We start from the raw sequence: 23,655 nt of genomic DNA on the forward strand, positions 1-23,655 counted from the left end.
ACTCGTTTATAAAATGACCTGGCTGTTTACAATAATTGCAATTTCCTTTAACGGGAGCTGCAGGATGACTGGCTTGATTCGGACCCCTCTTCTGACTGTCTTGAGGAACGGATTGTGCAACTAGCACTTTCATTTTCGTGTCTTTCATACGTCTCCTTTCATGTTCTTGTTCTTCTCTGATTCTATTCTGGTGATATTGAAGCATCTGGAGCATTTGGGACGGGGTATTAGCTTGCCAGGTACTTTCGACTTTCAAAACTCGGTTTTTAATTTGTGGACTTGAATTCTCGACTAATTTAGTAACAAAAAGGTGAGGGTATGATTCACTACTTGTCTTGAGGCCACTGTTGATGCTAAAACATTTCTCAAATCTAGAATAAAAATCACTAATATCTTCATCTTGTTTCTGTTTACAGGCTGAGATTGCATCCCAGTCTTCTTTTCTAGTTGTTAATAATCTAGGCAAAACTTGTATTAATAATTCAGGTAATTCTTTACATTTGTCTCCAAGACCGGTACCTGGTACTCGTGCCTTATCTTCAGCTTCTAGAACTGCCCAATCGATCTTTTTCTCTCCCACCTCCCATTCTTTTTCTTTGAGTTTCTCATATACCCCTGCGGGCAACAGGACCTTTAACATTTTAATAATATCTGGATACGTATATTCTCCCATACGGAGCATGTCTTTTAATTCTCGGTGGAACCCTGCTGGATCTTTATCATGACAGGGAATTAACTTTTTCATCTCTAAGAGTTCCATCTTTGTGATCGGGGTGTAAACAAACACTCGTTGCATTTCACCACCTGCTGTCTTAACTGGATGTACTTCTCGTAACGGATTCTGTCTGTCTATGTAAAAGGGTTTACCTTCTGGGGGTGAGATATGAACAAAATGCGGGTTCAAGAACGTTCTGTATTTGTGCCGCTGTTCTAGAATGACACTAATTAAATCGGTACCTAAACCTTTCCATTTATACTGAAGCAACTCGTTCAGGACATCATGTAACGGACCTGGATCAGAATGTTGACCCTCATACAATGTAATGAGGTGCTGGATCATATACATACCCACCAGTCGTTGCTCGGCTGGGGGCATTTTCAGAAACATGTGTGCCACTATTTCGTCTGGAAAAGTCGTAGAATCAGTAATCCATCGGACTGCTGATCGGACTAGTTCTTGTTCATGCATAGTACTTAACTCGCTATAACCGATTCGTGATTTCAGAATGTGATCGGTAGCTTGGAATACTTGTTCTAGAGAACCTTGTTCCGGTGCTGGATGGTGAAAAACTGGCTTGTGTTCTAGACGTAAATGGCGATCTGGAAATCTAGATTTTCCTACATACGCTATTCTGGCGGGATTCTCGTCGTCTACCTCTTCAGTATCAGAGTTACTTTCTTTCTCGCTTACTCGTGCTTCTTTACGTTGGTCGTGTATCTTTATTATTTCTTTACGAATTTTCTTGTACATACTCTCTATACTACTGATAGTCTTGTGTTTACCCTCGGCTATATTATCACTCCACCTTGTCAGGATTTTCATTTCGGCCTGATCTTTAGTCGGGGAATCTTGTTCTCTTATTAGACAATTAATCAGAAACTTTAATAGCATGAGCTGGACTTCAGCTTTTCTTTGGCACATGACATCACTAATACTTTCTGGATCATTCCCGGTACGGATGAAACGATATATTCTGTCTAGATCTTCTTTCATATCTGGTAGGGTGACTAGATACTCCGTCACCTTTCTTACGCGTAATGAATATAAAACCATATTATCCTCGCCTGGGACTGGATCATAGCCACATTCGGTAAGGGCTTTTCTTATTTCTGCAACAGACTGATATCTGGGCGTACGCTGTGACGCTTGTGCATGTAATTCGGCTAACGTTAAACGCTTGTGTGGCGGCGGGGTTCCTGGAGTACCTCCCCCTGCGGCCCCTAAACTAGAGTCGTCTACTGATGCTCTTCGTCCTGGCAGAGTGGGAAATGGAAATGCAGGCTGGACTTGTATGGCGGGCTGGACCGGGGGTACCGTAACAGGTACTCCGGTGTCTGGAGGAGCGGGAAGTGCCTGATTTACAGGGACTGGCGGAGCAGGAACAGGATTTGCATATTCTGGGACTGTGTCGTCCAAATAGGACGAAATGAAAATATCAGCTGCGGTCGGTTTGTGACGTAGCTTGGTCGGAACTAGTGGTGGCGGAAAATTACTGGATGCCTCCAGGGTCGCTTTTGGCAAGCCCTCGGCAAGAAGAGGATACATACCCTTAACAAGAGCATGCCTCTGTCTGTCTGACTGTTCGGTTTTAACTCGTTCACCTATCTCGATTAATTATTTTTCTTGTGCTCGTTCTAAGGATTCTCTACTTAATTCAGACTTTCTGATTTCTTTTTCGGTTCTTTTATGAGATTCTTTGCGCCATAACTCGATGGCATCTTTCTGTGACTGTCTGGCTTTCTTTTTCCATAATGCTTCTTCTACTCTCATGATGCACTCGGCATCCCATGTGCCTGATACAGGCCATCTATACTTTTCTTCTAACACCTTGGTATACTCTACCCATAAATCTAGATACAATATGGCGCTTATGCCATGCTTCTGATACATAAAATGACCTGGACTGTCCCTAGGAGGGACAGGAACTGCTGCTTCTAGCAGACCTTTTCTGGTTTTTAACTGACGCAGTTTTGAAAAGAGTGGCATGACTGAACTATAATCTGGACACAATACAATACACAATAAACACGATAATTACTTCGCACTCATACCACGACATTAAAATACATGAATAACATTTAAAATAACAGTTCGAACAGAATACTACCTGGAATACGGAAAACAGAATACATGACTTTTCTCGAGAACAGAACTGACTAGAACAGAAACTAGATGCACTGCTGAAACAGTACGAAACTTACCGGTCTCATAAAGAGACACGTCAGGACCCGCATCCACCGAAGTGGACACTTCGTTTTGTGGGTCTGTGTACCACCAACCCACGGACCAGAGTCAATTAGATTGACCCTGTCTAGATACTACCCCAGCAACGGTACTCACCGGGCAGCAAGAACGGAAGGCCTCAGACTGGACTGGACTGCTTCGACGCCGGACGGACGAACTTCGGACTTCTGTTACGGGTGGGCCTCCGGATACCTCGGACCTTGGACTCTCGGCTTGGGCTCTGGTCGGGACTCGCCGCGTTCCTCCACCGTCTCGTCTGGATGCTGGACCGCCTCCTCCGTCTCCTCCGTGGGCCTGAGGGATACTTGAAGCAGAAATATCTGCCGGTGCGCAGAAGAGTTCCGTCACGACTGCAGAGGGTCAGGGGGTCGGCGTGGCTTCACCGACGCGTGGGGAAAGGGCAGGTCCCTGTTCAGGTGCCATTATGTGGTAAATAAATAAATAATACCTCTATTTTTGAATGGATAAATGAATAACAGATAGCTCAATAAATAAGAGTCAAGATTCGAGGTAGTAGGAGTTTGCAGGTTTAATACAGCATAAAGAACAGGAACAGGACAACCTGCACAGGAATAGGATGGCAGAGCCCGGCAGCTGCCGGGGCTGGATCTGGGATGAGCGCGCGCTGGGGAAAAGACTGGCGTAACATTTAATAACAATACACAGGCATATATAGTAAAACAGTTGCATTACAATACATACGATAGGCGGAGCAGTGGGTGTGGTCAATAGCAGTCGCGAAAGATAAGAGTGAAAGTAGGTGTAACAGAGGCGTATACATAGACATGTGATGTAAACGTAACAGAATATGTCATGAATGGGGCGGAAACATGGAGGGGGCTACCTAAGGAGTCGGGACCTCTAACCTGGTGGTGCGCGCAAACTTGGCAATGACGTGTTACTAGGAGAAGCTGGGGGCTATGAACTCTGTGCTAGGAGCAGAGACTGAAGTCTGGAGAGTCAGGGCGACATGTACCTAAGCAGTATCTAGTATCTGATGTTTAGAGAACATGTTGATAGAATCCAAAAGTTATCAGGGTAAAGGCTAACAGACTCTAAGACTGGAGCATGCATTATTCTACATGTAGTGCGTGATGAAGAATAGTAAAGGACCATTTAATACAGTATTTCTCTTACATGGAGACGTAAAGGCTAGACAATGACGGAAACTATTGATGCAGTTCAGTAGCTTAGGAATGCAGAGAAGGAGGACTGAACTGATAACTGGAATCATAACATACTCTTGGCAGACTCAGAGGCAGAGCCAGGCTGAGCCGGGCACTGTGAGGCAGGAAGTAAGTGAAGGGTCAGGAACACAGGTGGGGGCTGTATCGCTCCTCAGCGAGGGCTCAGGAGACAGAAGCTGAAATCTGGTGTCCGGGCCCTTTTGAGGCCTAGAAACGGGGACTTTACAATGAAATAACGTGTACACTGAGAAACGTGGCAACGTAGCTTTACATAGGCCTGATATTCGTAGCTTTCACGAGAACTGGAAATAGACATACTAGAGATGGACACAACTAAAATTGCGTCTTTAATCGAACATGGGGAATACATATGCATATTTAATCATGCACACATAACATATGATGGAGGACGCGTAGGGACACAGAACATGGCAGAATTTACTTTTCCACAAACTCCTGGATTCTCCACACAGCTGTGGCGCAGCAGCCACACCATCTCACTTTGCAGCACAGAGCTCTCGCTTTGATCACCGGCACTACTCACCCATAGGGGTCAGTAGTTTGCGCTTTACAAATACCGTATTGATTTACCTTCGCACTCCCTATACATCACCACCTAAGCACCATATACAAGTTGGACATGTGTGGCACAGTGCCCAGAGCATATAACTTCACAGCACAGCACACACAGTTTACGGTTTCATCCCTGAATCCAGCAGCAGCTCAATTAAGCAGCATAACACTCTAGGCAATACCTCACTTAATTTCCTTACCCAGCACTTTCAGACCGGTAGGGGTCAGTAGTTCAGTGACTTTACCCCCGACTCCTTTAGCAGCTCAGCTTACACCCCCAGCACCATCACTCCCATACGAGTGAGTAGTTTACACTTCACAAATACCAAATTGATTTGATATGCGCAAAGTTACCTTCGCACTCCCTGTATAACACCCCGTAAGCAACATACACAAGTTACAATGATCGAATCAAAAGTTCCTCCGAGTAGCTATAACTACATGCTCACACTACTTGGACAGATGTGGCACAGCGGCCAGAGCACATGACTTCACAGCATATGACACACAGTTTGGGCTCACGCTTTTATCCCCGAGTCCGGCAGCAGCTCAGCTTAGCAGCATGAGAATCTAGACAGTACCTCACATATTTTCCGTACCATAGGACTTTCAGACCAGTACGGGTCAGTAGTTCGTCCTAGTAGGTATAAACACATGTTGACACTACTTCCATAAGTGTAGTGCAGCGGCCACAGCACCTGACTTCACAACATAAGACACACAATTTGGGCTCACGCTTTAATACCCGAGTCCCGCACCAGCTCACCTTAGCAGCATCAGACTCTAGGCAATACATCACTTAATTTCTGTAGCCCACCACTTTCACACTGGTAGAGGTGAATACTTTGCTTCGCACACCCTCTATAGCACACCCTAAACACCCCACAGAGGTGCTCCTACCCTCCTCTTTCCCACTTTTTTTGCCCTTTTTTCCCTTACACGCTTCAACAGAATCACGAAATGGCGGGCCAACACTTCCTAGTTGCAACCAATCAACAGCAAGCTTGTGCTTGTAATGCCTCAGCCAATCAAATGGCAGAATTCCCAAATATGGATATCTGTAAATTTCGATATCTCTCCAAAACTACTGAACGAATTTACACCAAATAAACAAAAGCGTGTTTTCTAGACCAAGAACCTTTTCCCTGCCAAATTTGCGGTAATTCTGTTCACCCGTTCGACCTGTAGCCTTGTCTAAAGTTTCCTATGGAAATTAACATGGAGAAAACACGTTTTGGGACCCCCCTTTTATCTCGGCCCCCATTGACCAATCACCCCCAAACTTTTAACATAGGAGCTGATATAAACAAACAATTCGTTTTTAAAATTTCATCAAGATGCATCAAACGACGCTAATGTTATAAGCAAAACAAAAAATGCTCTTCCTATGGAAACTTGGTTCCAACTATAACTACATACTGGCGACCGTATATGTGCTAAATATCATAAAGATGTGTTTTTTTTTTTAAATGAAACTCCTAGGAGAGTTCGCTTTTTTAAACATTTTTTATCATATTCATGTATATTTAAATTGTGACCAAAGTGATAATATTTAATATTTACTTTTCATGATTGGCAAATAGCGGCTCTCGATACAATTAATGCACTTAATCAACTCATAATGATTGGAATGAAGTATGTTTTCCATGTTTATGCCTAATTTGTCATTTGCACTGTCACTTTAAAAACGGGAGGCACTCCTCATGCGTGTCATGTGAGCAAGGGCACGGAGATGCCCGAAACGCGTCATGGCGGTGGTGCAGGACGTAATGGACTGAAATGAAAAAGTATTTGCACCAAACTTGGTTCTGCGCCCGTTTGTTACGAGAGACGGAAACAAGAACACAACTCTAAGTATATAAATATATATCGACAAACCTGAGTTCCCCCAACAAACAGGCACGGACCAAAATGTGTTTTTTCAGCCTCAGTGCAGTTTATGGCATAGATGTCAGCAGTTTCTTCGACAGCCAGTGCCCAGCATTATGCTTTTCAACAGTGAAACACTGTCTTGATCATATATCACACGTGAACAAGGGCTCCAGGGCTCGAAACGCGTTGTGTGTGTTGGGTCTCTCTGAATAAAGAAGATTTACTGGCCAGAAAAAACTGCTGAGGTCCGTGTCTCTTTCCTCGCCTAAACCGCCGTGTGCGGTATTTGGAAGTGGTTTGAGTGTCCAGGATATATATATATATATATATATATATATATATATATATATATATATATATATATATATATAATATATATATGTTTAAGCAAGGTGCGCAAGCGCTATGATGAGGGCTCACCGCAGCACCTTAACCCTCCGGTTTGTTTGTGGCACCCAGGCGGTGATTGAAGGCTCCCTCTTGATTCGAAAGAATGTCCGACGCGTTTCGGGGCCAAAACCTGCCCCTTCTTCATGGACTGTGAAGAGAGAACGCCAAACTCAGCTTGCACTTTTCAAATTCATTTTTATTTGAGAAAGGGCGTCGCCTGCCCTAAGTGGGTGGAGTTTTCGACACCAAGACTTCTGGTATATGTAGTCTTTACATGTTGAGTAGTTTGTTAAAACCTTGAGTAGGTTGGCGTTTCTCCTCTTATGTTAATGTCTTTAAAAACCTTAAGTAGGAAAGCGAAGGTAGGCTTCAAGCATCGCTCTATTTATCTTGAGGGCGCTGTGCTGACAGGCGCTGAAGGGTAACATCGCCTCAGGATTCAATTGCTTGGATACTTGTTACGCTTTTGAAACGGAGCTCCTCACCCCGACCAAGGCAGGCCGCCGTATAATGTTTAAGCAAGGTGCGCAAGCGCTATGATGAGGGCTCACCGCAGCACCTTAACCCTCCGGTTTGTTTGTGGCACCCAGGCGGTGATTGAAGGCTCCCTCTTGATTCGAAAGAATGTCCGACGCGTTTCGGGGCCAAAACCCGCCCCTTCTTCATGGACTGTGAAGAGGGAACGCCAAACTCAGCTTGCACTTTTCAAATTTGTTTTTATTTGAGAAAAGGCGTCGCCTGCCCTAAGTGGGTGGAGTTTTCGACACCAAGACTTCTGGTATATGTAGTCTTTACATGTTGAGTAGTTTGTTAAAACCTTGAGTAGGTTGGCGTTTCTCCTCTTATGTTAATGTCTTTAAAAACCTTAAGTAGGAAAGCGAAGGTAGGCTTCAAGCATCGCTCTATTTATCTTGAAGGCGCTGTGCTGACAGGCGCTGAAGGGTAACATCGCCTCAGGATTCAATTGCTTGGATACTTGTTCCGCTTTTGAAACGGAGCTCCTCACCCCGACCAAGGCACGCCGTCGTATAATGTTTAAGCAAGGTGCGCAAGCGCTATGATGAGGGCTCACCGCAGCACCTTAACCCTCCGGTTTGTTTGTGGCACCCAGGCGGTGATTGAAGGCTCCCTCTTGATTCGAAAGAATGTCCGACGCGAATGCCACTTAGGGCAGGCGACGCCCTTTCTCAAATAAAAACGAATTTGAAAAGTGCAAGCTGAGTTTGGCGTTCTCTCTTCACAGTCCATGAAGAAGGGGCGGGTTTTGGCCCCGAAACGCGTCGGACATTCTTTCGAATCAAGAGGGAGCCTTCAATCACCGCCTGGGTGCCACAAACAAACCGGAGGGTTAAGGTGCAGCGGTGAGCCCTCATCATAGCGCTTGCGCACCTTGCTTAAACATTATACGACGGCCTGCCTTGGTCGGGGTGAGGAGCTCCGTTTCAAAAGCGGAACAAGTATCCAAGCAAGTGAATCCTGAGGCGATGTTACCCTTCAGCGCCTGTCAGCACAGCGCCTTCAAGATAAATAGAGCGATGCTTGAAGCCTACCTTCGCTTTCCTACTTAAGGTTTTTAAAGACATTAACATAAGAGGAGAAACGCCAACCTACTCAAGGTTTTAACAAACTACTCAACATGTAAAGACTACATATACCAGAAGTCTTGGTGTCGAAAACTCCACCCACTTAGGGCAGGCGACGCCCTTTCTCAAATAAAAACGAATTTGAAAAGTGCAAGCTGAGTTTGGCGTTCTCTCTTCACAGTCCATGAAGAAGGGGCGGGTTTTGGCCCCGAAACGCGTCGGACATTCTTTCGAATCAAGAGGGAGCCTTCAATCACCGCCTGGGTGCCACAAACAAACCGGAGGGTTAAGGTGCTGCGGTGAGCCCTCATCATAGCGCTTGCGCACCTTGCTTAAACATTATACGACGGCCTGCCTTGGTCGGGGTGAGGACCTCCGTTTTAAAAGCGGAACAAGTATCCAAGCAATTGAATCCTGAGGCGATGTTACCCTTCAGCGCCTGTCAGCACAGCGCCTTCAAGATAAATAGAGCGATGCTTGAAGCCTACCTTCGCTTTCCTACTTAAGGTTTTTAAAGACATTAACATAAGAGGAGAAACGCCAACCTACTCAAGGTTTTAACAAACTACTCAACATGTAAAGACTACATATACCAGAAGTCTTGGTGTCGAAAACTCCACCCACTTAGGGCAGGCGACGCCCTTTCTCAAATAAAAACGAATTTGAAAAGTGCAAGCTGAGTTTGGCGTTCTCTCTTCACAGTCCATGAAGAAGGGGCGGGTTTTGGCCCCGAAACGCGTCGGACATTCTTTCGAATCAAGAGGGAGCCTTCAATCACCGCCTGGGTGCCACAAACAAACCGGAGGGTTAAGGTGCTGCGGTGAGCCCTCATCATAGCGCTTGCGCACCTTGCTTAAACATTATACGACGGCCTGCCTTGGTCGGGGTGAGGAGCTCCGTTTCAAAAGCGGAACAAGTATCCAAGCAAGTGAATCCTGAGGCGATGTTACCCTTCAGCGCCTGTCAGCACAGCGCCTTCAAGATAAATAGAGCGATGCTTGAAGCCTACCTTCGCTTTCCTACTTAAGGTTTTTAAAGACATTAACATAAGAGGAGAAACGCCAACCTACTCAAGGTTTTAACAAACTACTCAACATGTAAAGACTACATATACCAGAAGTCTTGGTGTCGAAAACTCCACCCACTTAGGGCAGGCGACGCCCTTTCTCAAATAAAAACGAATTTGAAAAGTGCAAGCTGAGTTTGGCGTTCTCTCTTCACAGTCCATGAAGAAGGGGCGGGTTTTGGCCCCGAAACGCGTCGGACATTCTTTCGAATCAAGAGGGAGCCTTCAATCACCGCCTGGGTGCCACAAACAAACCGGAGGGTTAAGGTGCTGCGGTGAGCCCTCATCATAGCGCTTGCGCACCTTGCTTAAACATTATACGACGGCCTGCCTTGGTCGGGGTGAGGAGCTCCGTTTCAAAAGCGGAACAAGTATCCAAGCAATTGAATCCTGAGGCGATGTTACCCTTCAGCGCCTGTCAGCACAGCGCCTTCAAGATAAATAGAGCGATGCTTGAAGCCTACCTTTGCTTTCCTACTTAAGGTTTTTAAAGACATTAACATAAGAGGAGAAACGCCAACCTACTCAAGGTTTTAAAAAACTACTCAACATGTAAAGACTACATATACCAGAAGTCTTGGTGGCGAAAACTCCACCCACTTAGGGCAGGCGACGCCCTTTCTCAAATAAAAACGAATTTGAAAAGTGCAAGCTGAGTTTGGCGTTCTCTCTTCACAGTCCATGATGAAGGGGCGGGTTTTGGCCCCGAAACGCGTCGGACATTCTTTCCAATCAAGAGGGAGCCTTCAATCACCGCCTGGGTGCCACAAACAAACCGGAGGGTTAAGGTGCTGCGGTGAGCCCTCATCATAGCGCTTGCGCACCTTGCTTAAACATTATACGACGGCCTGCCTTGGTCGGGGTGAGGAGCTCCGTTTCAAAAGCGGAACAAGTATCCAAGCAATTGAATCCTGAGGCAATGTTACCCTTCAGCGCCTGTCAGCACAGCGCCTTCAAGATAAATAGAGCGATGCTTGAAGCCTACCTTCGCTTTCCTACTTAAGGTTTTTAAAGACATTAACATAAGAGGAGAAACGCCAACCTACTCAAGGTTTTAACAAACTACTCAACATGTAAAGACTACATATACCAGAAGTCTTGGTGTCGAAAACTCCACCCACTTAGGGCAGGCGACGCCCTTTCTCAAATAAAAACGAATTTGAAAAGTGCAAGCTGAGTTTGGCGTTCTCTCTTCACAGTCCATGAAGAAGGGGTGGGTTTTGGCCCCGAAACGCGTCGGACATTCTTTCGAATCAAGATGGAGCCTTCAATCACCGCCTGGGTGCCACAAACAAACCGGAGGGTTAAGGTGCTGCGGTGAGCCCTCATCATAGCGCTTGCGCACCTTGCTTAAACATTATACGACGGCCTGCCTTGGTCGGGGTGAGGACCTCCGTTTTAAAAGCGGAACAAGTATCCAAGCAATTGAATCCTGAGGCGATGTTACCCTTCAGCGCCTGTCAGCACAGCGCCTTCAAGATAAATAGAGCGATGCTTGAAGCCTACCTTCGCTTTCCTACTTAAGGTTTTTAAAGACATTAACATAAGAGGAGAAACGCCAACCTACTCAAGGTTTTAACAAACTACTCAACATGTAAAGACTACATATACCAGAAGTCTTGGTGTCGAAAACTCCACCCACTTAGGGCAGGCGACGCCCTTTCTCAAATAAAAACGAATTTGAAAAGTGCAAGCTGAGTTTGGCGTTCTCTCTTCACAGTCCATGAAGAAGGGGCGGGTTTTGGCCCCGAAACGCGTCGGACATTCTTTCAAATCAAGAGGGAGCCTTCAATCACCGCCTGGGTGCCACAAACAAACCGGAGGGTTAAGGTGCTGCGGTGAGCCCTCATCATAGCGCTTGCGCACCTTGCTTAAACATTATACGACGGCCTGCCTTGGTCGGGGTGAGGAGCTCCGTTTCAAAAGCGGAACAAGTATCCAAGCAAGTGAATCCTGAGGCGATGTTACCCTTCAGCGCCTGTCAGCACAGCGCCTTCAAGATAAATAGAGCGATGCTTGAAGCCTACCTTCGCTTTCCTACTTAAGGTTTTTAAAGACATTAACATAAGAGGAGAAACGCCAACCTACTCAAGGTTTTAACAAACTACTCAACATGTAAAGACTACATATACCAGAAGTCTTGGTGTCGAAAACTCCACCCACTTAGGGCAGGCGACGCCCTTTCTCAAATAAAAACGAATTTGAAAAGTGCAAGCTGAGTTTGGCGTTCTCTCTTCACAGTCCATGAAGAAGGGGCGGGTTTTGGCCCCGAAACGCGTCGGACATTCTTTCGAATCAAGAGGGAGCCTTCAATCACCGCCTGGGTGCCACAAACAAACCGGAGGGTTAAGGTGCTGCGGTGAGCCCTCATCATAGCGCTTGCGCACCTTGCTTAAACATTATACGACGGCCTGCCTTGGTCGGGGTGAGGAGCTCCGTTTCAAAAGCGGAACAAGTATCCAAGCAATTGAATCCTGAGGCGATGTTACCCTTCAGCGCCTGTCAGCACAGCGCCTTCAAGATAAATAGAGCGATGCTTGAAGCCTACCTTTGCTTTCCTACTTAAGGTTTTTAAAGACATTAACATAAGAGGAGAAACGCCAACCTACTCAAGGTTTTAAAAAACTACTCAACATGTAAAGACTACATATACCAGAAGTCTTGGTGGCGAAAACTCCACCCACTTAGGGCAGGCGACGCCCTTTCTCAAATAAAAACGAATTTGAAAAGTGCAAGCTGAGTTTGGCGTTCTCTCTTCACAGTCCATGATGAAGGGGCGGGTTTTGGCCCCGAAACGCGTCGGACATTCTTTCCAATCAAGAGGGAGCCTTCAATCACCGCCTGGGTGCCACAAACAAACCGGAGGGTTAAGGTGCTGCGGTGAGCCCTCATCATAGCGCTTGCGCACCTTGCTTAAACATTATACGACGGCCTGCCTTGGTCGGGGTGAGGAGCTCCGTTTCAAAAGCGGAACAAGTATCCAAGCAATTGAATCCTGAGGCAATGTTACCCTTCAGCGCCTGTCAGCACAGCGCCTTCAAGATAAATAGAGCGATGCTTGAAGCCTACCTTCGCTTTCCTACTTAAGGTTTTTAAAGACATTAACATAAGAGGAGAAACGCCAACCTACTCAAGGTTTTAACAAACTACTCAACATGTAAAGACTACATATACCAGAAGTCTTGGTGTCGAAAACTCCACCCACTTAGGGCAGGCGACGCCCTTTCTCAAATAAAAACCGATTTGAAAAGTGCAAGCTGAGTTTGGCGTTCTCTCTTCACAGTCCATGAAGAAGGGGCGGGTTTTGGCCCCGAAACGCGTCGGACATTCTTTCGAATCAAGAGGGAGCCTTCAATCACCGCCTGGGTGCCACAAACAAATCGGAGGGTTAAGGTGCTGCGGTGAGCCCTCATCATAGCGCTTGCGCACCTTGCTTAAACATTATACGACGGCCTGCCTTGGTCGGGGTGAGGAGCTCCGTTTCAAAAGCGGAACAAGTATCCAAGCAATTGAATCCTGAGGCGATGTTACCCTTCAGCGCCTGTCAGCACAGCGCCTTCAAGATAAATAGAGCGATGCTTGAAGCCTACCTTCGCTTTCCTACTTAAGGTTTTTAAAGACATTAACATAAGAGGAGAAACGCCAACCTACTCAAGGTTTTAACAAACGACTCAACATGTAAAGACTACATATACCAGAAGTCTTGGTGTCGAAAACTCCAACCACTTAGGGCAGGCGACGCCCTTTCTCAAATAAAAACGAATTTGAAAAGTGCAAGCTGAGTTTGGTGTTCTCTCTTCACAGTCCATGAAGAAGGGGCGGGGTTTGGCCCCGAAACGCGTCGGACATTCTTTCGAATCAAGAGGGAGCCTTCAATCACCGCCTGGGTGCCACAAACAAACCGGAGGGTTAAGGTTCTGCGGTGAGCCCTCATCATAGCGCTTGCGCACCTTGCTTAAACATATATATATATATATTCACTGAAAAAACCATAGGTTATAGACCATATATAGTTAGGAATTAGCATTTACAAAACCTTGAAAATTCACTGAAAAAACCATAGGTTATAGACCATATATAGTTAGGAATTAGCATTTAAAAAACCTTATTTTACTCACACAAAACCATTGAAATTCCATATATAGTTAGTTGCACTAACTATATATCGCGCACCCGCAATCCACTGCTGATGGTGTCACATATTACATCATTCATGACATGGTCAGTGACATCACTGATGACATCTCAAATGACATCACTGATGACATCACTGATGACAACATCCAGTGACTGTATGTTTCTGTAAAGTTAAAATGTGTCTTACATATTGAAGAATGAGTGGAAGTATAAGTGTCTGGACAAAGGATTTAGTAGGTGCATGACTGAATGTATGAGTGAGTGATTAAATGTGTCTCACTGAGTGCATGGGTTAGTGACTAAAGTGTCTTAATTTGTGCATCATTATGTCTGTTGTTCTGTAAACTGCTGCATGTGTTGATCAGTAGCTATATGATTAACTATATGGGTTACTGATTGATTGTCCAAGTATTTGTATGGGAGACTGAGTGTGTGTGTGGCTGGCTGGGAGGTGTGTGACTCTGTGCAGATCAATGTGTACTTATATCAATGATTGTATAACAAGGTAAGTATGTGTTAGTATATGTTTGAAAATGTAAGGTGCTCTATGTTTAACTGTATAGACAAGAAAATGGAAGTGTGATTGATTCTTTACAGGACTGACTAGGTGTGTGAGTAACTCCATGGATGAGTGGCAGAGTGTGAGTGTCTGTATAGGTGTATGAGTGCATATGATAGTGTTGTAAAGATGAGTGATTGTATGTATGAATGATTGTATGGGTGAATGAGTGAATGTGTGTGTAGACGTAGGAATCAGTGAGTACATATGTAGTAACTAGTATTGGTGTGTCAATGGTTTCAAAAATTATACTCTGTATTTAACACTGGGTGAAACAGAGGTTATATTAAAATGTGAGGAGATGCATTGTATTGTCACATGAATGATATCATCAGTGATGTGGTCATTGATGTCAAATGAGATGTCATCAGTGATGTCATCAGTGATGTCATTTGAGATGTCATCAGTGATGTCATCAGTGATGTCACTGACCATGTCATGAATGATGTAATATGTGACATCATCAGCAGTGGATTGCGGGTGCGCGATATATAATTAGTGCAACTAACTATATATGGAATTTCAATGGTTTTGTGTGAGTAAAATAAGGTTTTTTAAATGCTAATTCCTAACTATATATGGTCTATAACCTATGGTTTTTTCAGTGAATTTTCAAGGTTTTGTAAATGCTAATTCCTAACTATATATGGTCTATAACCTATGGTTTTTTGAGTGAATTTCAATGGTTTTTTAATAGCAAATATCATAAGCTGTCGAATGTCAAGTACGTGGTAAGTGAAAACATTTTCGTGTTTATGCACACTGATCTGCTTTGAATGGTGCCCCCCCCCTCATTTCTATTAGGAGTACTCTCTCTTTGCACATAGTGAAGGGTAGTTAACGCAGGCCTTTGCCCCCGTTGTAATACGTCGTGCCTGCTTCTCTCTCCATTTGATTGATTGTTATCCAAGTATTTACTGTTTTAGAATTTGTTCTCTTTGGTTCATTCTCTATTTACAAACAAACACAGAGTCGCAATACTCTGTTTAGTCTTTGCAGATAACGAAAAATCGTGTAAAAAAAAAGGAAAAGGAATCGAGCAAAATCAGTAGGCCACTAATGGGATCTCTTTTTGACCTCGCTAAAATAGAAACATTAGGAACAACCCCTCATGACAAATACAAAACTAGTGAAATGAACTGAACTCCACACAATGATGGCTGCAAAACAGCTCGGCTCCGCCACCCACCCCGCCCAAAATAACGATAAAGAGCGGCTGCCATGATTGGTTGCGGAATGGCCACGACGGAGCTACGATGTGGTGCTGCTCTCATGCTAACCCCAGCTTCAGTCTGAAACATCCAGAAACACTGTAGACTACCAATTCGATCAGTTCCGGTAGCGCCCCAATGTAACCCGGTAGAGAAGAACTAGCCCTCCCCTCTTTGACTAATGGTTCTTGTTGCCTGTCCCTTCTGTTGTCATTTAACAGAACTATTTAGCCTGCTGAAAGGGGTTGTGTTCCGACCGCTGGTTGGTGGAGACATTTTGACTATATTCTGGACCTGCGTTGTCGCGTAATGCGTCATATGACGCGCCACGTTAGCGCATCCGGAAGTCATCCGGGGCGCGCAGCGCGTAACGTAAGCATAACAAGTCATGTGACTTGTTAATAAAACTTTTCATTGGTTCATTTTACTTTTCTTATTCTAATGATGAAAGGCTTGGTCATATGACCTAAAAATTACGCTTTTTATTACTTCCGAACATTATTTTTTCTTAAATATATGTTATAATGTTCCAGGCTAATGTACTTTCCCGGAAAATTTGCAACTGTCCTGCAAGTAAAATATATTCTTTTTTCGAGAAAAAGAGCGTTTCTTCGTCCCATGACGGAGCCGTTGAGCAAAAGAGGGTCGACCTGCTGTCTTAGTCGCCGATACGCCTGAATATGAGATTCTTATCGATCACTTTATGTTGCAGGAATAGAAAACACAACAGCCCTTGACCATTTATCTTTACTGCGTTCCTTCGTATTATACCTTTTACCCTTCATGTAATTGGTCTGCTTTATTTCACTTGCCTTTTAATGATTCTAAAACAGTGACTATTATTAAAAACTTTACCAATGTATATACTACTACCATGTTTTCTTTTAAAAACCTTTATTGTGAAAATTTCATTATACAAATACGAGCCTATAACCACGTGGGCCGGCCACGGAGCAAACTGTAATCGTATATGATGAGTAGACATTTACACTGTAGAGGAACGTAACGGGCGGGCCATTAGGTTGCAAGAACTAAGGTGTCTAACAGTTACGGAATCGGTGGACGTACATTTTATAATTAAAATACGACAGGGCCAGTTACAATAAAATTATCTAGATATACATTTGCGGGCAAGTACCATGGGTGACGTTAATTCGAACTTTCAATAGTACAGTAATCAATAACACATCAGAACTTAATATCAATAGGGATGTCGAAATATTCAATCAATTCTCGTCCCCGCCCGCCATGTGCTTCAAAACTGCATACGTATCTCGTGATTTCAAGGTTCTGCAACCAGTACACAACAAGGAGTTACGAGTCCCATTTATTCCGGCGCCATTTTGGGCGAGGACGGGCAGGTCCAGGATATAGTCAAAATGTCTCTACCAACCATCGACTATGATGATGTTCATATGCTGTATTTATTAGAGTAACACTCATCTGTCCACATGAAATTAATTTGCCACAATCTAAACATGTCATTTTAATCTTTCCAAAGTTCTTCTAAATATTTGGGACTGTTTCCCTTGCCTCTGATGCTGTCAGTGCCACTTCTTTGATGAATGTACTAGCAGGTCAGGGGTTCTCCTCCAAATCTCTCTTTTATGCAGCACTATAATTAATTGGTGCCACCTCTCCATATGACGATGCATGGTATAGTTACCATAACTATATTTTTTTTCGGTTCCTCTGGAGAGTTCATCGTGGCAGATGAAGCGTGTAACGTACCGGGCATTTACCTTTTTTTGCATGTACAGGAAAGGAAAAAAAAATCGAGCGTCCGAGTTCTAAGGTGTCCCAGGGCCATTTTAGTGGACCAGGCCCAAATCCAAAGAACAGGCCGCCATTTTGAGAGTCCTGTTGCAGCCGCCTGTCGCTGTAGCATCAAGAGCAGCCGAACTCAGCTGAATGGCAACTGAAACGGTAAAGGGGCGCCCCACTACAGCAAACGAGCCTCCACCTAGGAAGGCCCGTTCACGCCGTCCCCCCCCCCCTTCGGGCACCCCACGCCGTTATTCGGAGCAGTATTGTAGGATGGCCACACCAGTGCGGCAACTTGCTACACATCACCTCGGTGGTAACCGAATCTCAGCGCCTTGTGGTGTCTTCTATTCAGAAAACATTGTTGCGCTGCCTTTGGCCCCATTCGCACATCGGTCCGCTACTGACGCCATCTCACAGGCTAATGGGGCGCCCCACGCCGAGTTTCAGCATTGTAGGATGACCACACCAGTACAGCAACTTGCTAGACATCACCTCGGTGCCATCCGGATCTCGGCGCCCCACTGCAGATGAAGTGCCTCTCAACTATGAAACCACCATGGTGACATCCGGATCTTGGCGCGTTGTGCTGCCTTCGGCCTATTCGCACATCGGTCCGCTACTGACGCCATCTCACAGGCTAATGGGGCGCCCCACGCCGAGTTTCAGCATTGTAGGATGACCACACTAGTACAGCAACTTGCTAGACATCACCTCGGTGCCATCCGGATCTCGGCGCCCCACTGCAGATGAAGTGCCTCTCAACTATGAAACCACCACGGTGACATCCGGATCTTGGCGCGTTGTGCTGCCTTCGGCCTATTCGCACATCGGTCCGCTACTGACGCCATCTCACAGACTAATGGGGCGCCCCACGCCGAGTTTCAGCATTGTAGGATGACCACACCAGTACAGCAACTTGCTAGACATCACCTCGGTGCCATCCGGATCTCGGCGCCCCACTGCAGATGAAGTGCCTCTCAACTATGAAACCACCACGGTGACATCCGGATCTTGGCGCCTTGTGCTGGTTCCGGCCTATTCACACATCGGTCCGCTACTGACGCCATCTCACAGGCTAATGGGGCGCCCCACGCCGAGTTTCAGCATTGTAGGATGACCACACCAGTACAGCAACTTGCTAGACATCACCTCGGTGCCATCCGGATCTTGGCATCTCAACGCCTAGTGGTATCTTCCATACAGAAAATATTGTTGCGCTGCCTTTGGCCCCATTCGCACATCGGTCCGCAACTGACACCATCTCACAGGCCAACAGGGCGCCCCACGCCGACTTTTACCATTGTAGGATGGCCACACCAGTACAGCAACTTCCTAGACATCACCTCGGTGCCATCCGGATCTTGGCATCTCAGCGCCTTGTGGTGTCAGTCAGACAATATTGTTGCGCTGCCTTTGGCCCCATTCGCACATCAGTCCGCTACTGACACCATCTCACAGGCCAACAGGGCGCCCCACGCCGACTTTTACCATTGTAGGATGGCCACACCAGTGCCACAACTTGCTAGACACCACCTCGGTGCCATCCGGATCTTGGCATCTCAGCGCCTTGTGGTGTCTTCTATTCCCAAAATATTGTTGCGCTGCCTTTGGCCCCATTCGCACATCGGTCCGCTACTGACGCCATCTCACAGGCCAACGGGGCGCCCCACGCCGACTTTCAACATTGTAGGATGGCCACACCAGTGCGGCAACTTACTAGACACCACCTCGGTGCCATCCGGATCTTGGCGCGTTGTGCTGCCTTCGGCCTATTCGCACATCGGTCCGCTACTGACGCAAACTCACAGGCCAACGGGGCGCCCCACGCCGACTTTCAGCATTGTAGGATGGCCACACCAGTGCACCTTACTAGACACCACCTCGGTGCCATCCGGATCTTGGCGCGTTGTGTTGCCTTCGGCCTATTCGCACATCGGTCCGCTACTGACGCCGCCTCACGTGCCAACGTATTTTCTCCGCATTTTATACCCTATGCCGCATAACAGGTCATGTGACTTGTTTATAAAACTTTTCATTGGTTCATTTTACTTTTGGTTTCCTAATGATGGAAGGCTTGATCATATGACCTAAAAACAACACTTTTCATTGGATGAAAACTTTTTTTTTTCCCAAACGATGAAAGCCCCACCTTGTTTCTGGATGTTTCAGACTGAAGCTGGCGTCAGCATGAGAGCACCACCATCTCGTAGCTCCGTCGTGGTCATTCCGCGAGCAATCATGGCAGCCGCTCCCCACCAGAAGCCTACAGGAGTCGGGGGCCCCCAAAACTTTTGATGAATCCTCAAGGCGGAGGGGACGCTTTCGAGAATGGGGTCCAAGACCTAGCAGACAAGCGTCCGATTTCCAAGGTGTCCCAGGGCCATTTCAGTGGACCAGGCCCAAAAAAGAAACAGCCTGCCGCCATTTTGAGAGTCCTGTGACAGCCGCCTATCGCTGCACCGCAAGAGTGGGCGCAACTCAGCTGAATTGCGGCTTTTGACACAGTGGACCAAAAACGGACGGAATGGCAACTGAAACGGTAAAGGGGTGCCCCACTACAACAGATGAGACTCCACCTGGAGAGGCCCGTTCACGCCGCCTCCCCCGGGGCGCCCCACGCCGTTATTCGGAGCAGCATTGTAGGATACCAAAACCAGTGCGGCAACTTACTGGACATCACCTTGGTGCCATCGTTCTGCTGCCTTGGAACTATTCGCACAACAGTTTGCTACTGATGACCCACCCCCCGCGACGCCCCACGCCAGAAATCTGGACGATGTGCTGCGTTGGGACTATTTGCACAGCCGACCGCTACTTCGTTGTTTTTCCCTAAAAATGTTTATATGTTATTACTGTTTTTGTTTTCTTCTATATATTTATAAGTTATTAAAGTTTTATAATCTTACTACTTTGTCGGAGTGCTATATATTTTTAATGTGACACATAATTGTAAAAACTTTGATGTACAAAGAGTCATCCCTGGAATCTTCCGCTTCAGGCTCGGTCCCCTCCCCAATCACAATACAGGATGGTTTTCAGATAATAGGAACGCGTCTGCTGTGACGGATCTCATCGAGTGTGGGCCTTGATCTACTATAACTCCTTTGAAGAGGGGTGATTCTTTACAGCTGGGGCCATAAACTACATCTGCAGGGCTAGCTGATACCCTAGGACCGGCCTGGACAATCGGACACAGAGGAAAAGGAGTGTCAGAGGGTGCGGTAGTGAATAGGGCGAAAGGGAGGTGTCGGGCGGGCACAGGGTGTGATTCTCAGGGAAGAGCAGCGCAGATGGGGGGAGGTTTATTACCCATGCATAAGACAGAGAGCGGGGGTGACCACTGCCTGGGGGAGATGCTTGCAAGGGTGGGGAGCCATGCTAAGGATCGACAGCGTGCACAGAGTGGGTCTGGTCAAGGCATCTAAAATGACTGCCGTGCACGACAAAAGTGTGGCATTTGAAAAAAGACAAGATGGCGCAGACAATGTTTTTCAACACTTCCTGATTTCCTTCGAATCGAACGTTAACAGACGTTGGGGCATATTACCAAAGTTAAGCGATATTTATCCCTAACGATGCTTAGCAACGATTTTTTTACCGCTAAGCATCGTCAGAAATTATCGCAGATAAACCTTGCTATTATCAAGGTTTATCGCAAATACGATAAAAAACGACCGCAATGCATTAATATCGCTGAAAACTCAGCGATATTCATGCATTACCGAGCTAATGCTCTTAGCCATGTTATCCACCTCCCATTGGATAACATGGCTAAGAACTGCTCAGGGCAGGTGCTAGCTTTTGGAGATATTCGCGCTTATCGCGAATATTTCCAAAAGTTGATAATAGGAGATAGCGATGTTAGCGACTGTTTCCAGTCGCTAACATCTTGGCATGCCCACTTTGCATGTCATTAGTGATAAATATCACTCACATGCAAAGTGGGGCCCAAGATGGTCGCTATCTCCTACTAGCCGTCGCTAACTGGTGTTAGCAACAGCTAGGTAATACAGATATAATTTTATCTCCGCGAAGCGGAGCGCTGTTACAGATATATATCTTGTTTTTGAACGTTAATTTCTCAAAATCCACTGAAGCACATATATTGAGACCTAGCAAAGGCACATCGAGCTACCAGTCCCTACAATTTTGCCAAGTTTCGTGCAAATCCATTCAGCCGTTCGATTATTATTATTATTTTTTTTTTTGCCCCGCGGGGCCCTTTTAAAACCTCCACATCAAACCTAGGAGGTCAAGGAGGATCTACTATGCCCCCTTATGGTCATTTGCCCCTTCGCTTTGGCCTCCTCTTGTCTCTCTATCCTACCGAGAGACAAGATGGCGGCCGCTACGGACTGTTTGCAATGTTTACAGACGCCGGAGAACCAATCAGCTTCGCAAACCTCCGTTACGCGAAGCGGAGCGCTGTTACAGATATATATCTTTTTTTGAACGTTAATTTCTCAAAATCCACTGGAGCACATATATTGAGACCTAGCAAAGGCACATCGGGCTACCAGTCCCTAATATTTTACCAAGTTTCGTGCAAATCCATTCAGCCGTTCGATTATTATTATTATTTTTTTTTTTTGCCCCGCGGGACCCTTTTAAAACCTCCACATCAAACCTAGGGGGTCAGCGAGGATCTACTATGCCCCCTTATGGTCATTTGCCCCTTCGCTTTGGCCTCCTCTTGTCTCTCGATCCTACCGAGAGACAAGATGGCGGCCGCTACGGACTGTTTGGAATGTTCACAGACGCCGGAGAACCAATCAGCTTCGCTTCACAAAGCTCCGTACCGCGAAAAGTCCGCGAACCGGAGCGCTGCCCGGTCCGCTGTTACAGATATATATCTTTTTTTGAACGTTAATTTCTCAAAATCCACTGGAGCACATATATTGAGACCTAGCAAAGGCACATCGGGCTACCAGTCCCTACAATTTTGCCAAGTTTCATGGAAATCCATTCAGCCGTTCGGGCTAAAAGTGAGGCCAACCGCCCTATGGAAAACTCAATGTTAAAAACACGTTTTGGGACCCCCCTTTTTTCTCGGCCCCCCCTTGACGAAACCCCCCCAAATTTCCAAGGGCTGCTCAGAAACAAAATGTTCCATTTTCCAGAAAATTTCAGCCAATTCCGTCCACAAACGCAAAGTTATTACACATAGAATTTTCAAAAATCCCATAGGGAAAAAATCCTAACTATATATACCTACTGGCGACCGCCAGTAGGTAATATATATATATATATATATATATATATATATATATATATATATATATATATATATTACCTACTGGCGACCGCCAGTAGGTAATATATATATATATATATATATATATATATATATTCACTGAAAAAACCATAGGTTATAGACCATATATAGTTAGGAATTAGCATTTAAAAAACCTTATTTTACTCACACAAAACCATTGAAATTCCATATATAGTTAGTTGCACTAACTATATATTGCGCACCCGCAATCCACTGCTGATGATGTCACATATTACATCATTCATGACATGGTCAGTGACATCACTGATGACATCACTGATGACATCTCAAATGACATCACTGATGACAACATCCAGTGACTATGTTTCTGTAAAGTTAAAATATGTCTTACATATTGAAGAATGAGTGGATGTATAAGTGTCTGGACGAAGGATTTAGTAGGTGCATGACTGAATGTATGAGTGAGTGATTAAATGTGTCTCACTGAGTGCATGGGTTAGTGACTAAACTGTCTTAATTTGTGCATCATTATGTCTGTTGTTCTGTAAACTGCTGCATGTGTTGATCAGTAGCTATATGAGTAACTATATGGGTTATTGATTGATTGCCCAAGTATTTGCATGGGAGACTGAGTGTGTGTGTGGCTGGCTGGGAGGTGTGTGACTCTGTACAGATCAATGTGTACTTGTATCAATGATTGTATAAGAGAGTAAGTATGTGTTAGTATATGGTTGAAAACGTAAGGTGCTCTATGTTTAACTGTATAGAGTAGAAAATGGAAGTGTGATTGATTCTTTACAGGACTGACTAGGTGTGTGAGTAACTCCATGGATGAGTGGCAGAGTGTGAGTGTCTGTATAGGTGTATGAGTGCATATGATAGTGTTCTAAACATGAGTGATTCTATGTATGAATGATTGTATGGGTGAATGAGTGAATGTGTGTGTAGACGTAGGAATCAGTGAGTACGTATGTAGTAACTAGTATTGGTGTGTCAATGGTTTCAAAAATTATACTCTGTTTTTAACACTGGGTGAAACAGAGGTTATATTAAAATGTGAGGAGATGCATTGTATTGTCACATGAATGATATCATCAGTGATGTGGTCA

This window comes from Lissotriton helveticus, chromosome 7 (assembly GCF_964261635.1).
Source record: "Lissotriton helveticus chromosome 7, aLisHel1.1, whole genome shotgun sequence".
Classification (NCBI taxonomy): Eukaryota; Metazoa; Chordata; class Amphibia; order Caudata; family Salamandridae; genus Lissotriton; species Lissotriton helveticus.